We start from the raw sequence: 1,621 nt of genomic DNA on the forward strand, positions 1-1,621 counted from the left end.
GCTCTGCAAATCTGCCCAAGTCCGAGGAAGTGGCAAGAAGTAGCAAGAAGACACCAAAATATCACAATAAGTTCTTTGGTGCATTTCTCTCTACTCAGTCATGACGAGTGATGCTCAGTAAAGAAGGCAAAGCAAACCAGTGCCAGAGCATTGCCAGTGAAGACCAGGGTCAGCAAAATTCAACAAAGACCAGCAAAGAAAGTGGCAAGGTGAACCAATGCCAGAGGGTGGTCACTGTCTGTTGGTTATATTTATACACTTATAAATATCGCGTGTCCCCTCAAGCTTCTGTCTTCTACCACAAAATTAACTTGGATTCTCACTGGGACCTCCCCCTACCTTCCCCACATAATGCTGTTACCTTGTGTCATGGAGACCCTGTAGCTTAGATCTGCAGGACCAGATCTACTCCTCTGGTTTCACCTCTGGCATAGTCTGCTCCCCCAGGTCAGAACAGCACCAGACTGGTGGTTATCCCAGGTCAGCTCCCTGTCTGGGTTCTGTGGAGCTATATTGATAGTCATTTTGGACTCACTCCTGATCCAGGCCATCAAAGTGGGCCCACGCGGGGATTGTCTGTCTTGGGCTCACTCGCCACCTTGGAAGCCAGTCTGGGTCAGAAGGACATTTCTTTTTCAAGGAGTGTCAGGCTACCAAGAATTAGATACAGAATGTTTACAGGTCAGAGTGCTGAGTATAGACTAGCCTCTCTCTTCTCTGCCTTCTACTGATACACATGGAACACAGAGCCAAAGCTACAATACCTCTAGGCATAGGGTGCTGAATATCTTTCCCTGTACTTATTTTTGATTTGTGTTCTTCAGTGAAGTGTTCAACTGCTTTTCCAATTAAGTTAGATTATTTGTTGTCTGATGTGTTTTAAGAGGTTGTTGTATATTTTTTGTTGTTTTAACTTTTAAACTAGATTATTTTATTTATTTTATTTTACGTGTATAGTGTTTTTCTTGCATCTGCATGTGTACTATGTGAATGCCTGGTGCGCAAGTGGATCAAAAGACAATGTCAGATTCCATGGAACTCAAGTTACAGATGATTGTGAGCCACCCTGAGGGTTGTGGGAGTTAAAACCGCAGTGTCTCCATGAACAAAAAGATGCTCTTAACCACTGAGCCATTTCTCCATCCTTGGGACTATGAATTTAAAAGTAAATGGTGAAAGTGGTGTGTTGAAGTCTCCCATTATTATTGTATGAGGTGCAATGTGTGCTTTGAGATTTACTAAAGTTTCTTTAATGAATGTGGCTGCCTTTGTATTTGGAGCATAGATATTCAGGATTGATAGTTCCTCTTGGAGGATTTTACCTTTGATGAGTATGAAGTGTCCCTCCCTGTCTTTTTTAATGACTTTGGGTTGGGAGTCAATCTTATCAGATATTAGAATGGCTACTCCAGCTTGTTTCTTCATGCCATTTGCTTGGAAAATTGTTTTCCAGCCTTTCATTCTGAGGTAGTGTCTATCTTTATCTCTGAGATGAGTTTCCTGTAAGCAGCAAAATGTTGGGTCTTGTTTGTGTAGCCAGTTTGTTAGTCTATGTCTTTTTATCGGGGAGTTGAGTCCATTGATATTAAGAGATATTAAGGAAAAGTAATTGTTGTTTCCT

The 1,621-nt window shown here is 41.8% G+C and overlaps 1 non-coding gene across 1 annotated transcript; it reads right to left on the minus strand.

The window, feature by feature from the left end:
• Nucleotides 1–641: 641 nt before the first annotated feature.
• On the minus strand, nt 642–777 carry LOC147005772 (small nucleolar RNA SNORA17). The gene has a single exon (XR_015046587.1). It is a non-coding gene; the product is annotated as a small nucleolar RNA SNORA17 (small nucleolar RNA).
• Nucleotides 778–1,621: the final 844 nt, after the last annotated feature.

Source organism: Mus caroli, unplaced genomic scaffold, assembly GCF_978045245.1.
Source record: "Mus caroli unplaced genomic scaffold, Mus_caroli_1 scaffold_2, whole genome shotgun sequence".
NCBI lineage: Eukaryota > Metazoa > Chordata > Mammalia > Rodentia > Muridae > Mus > Mus caroli.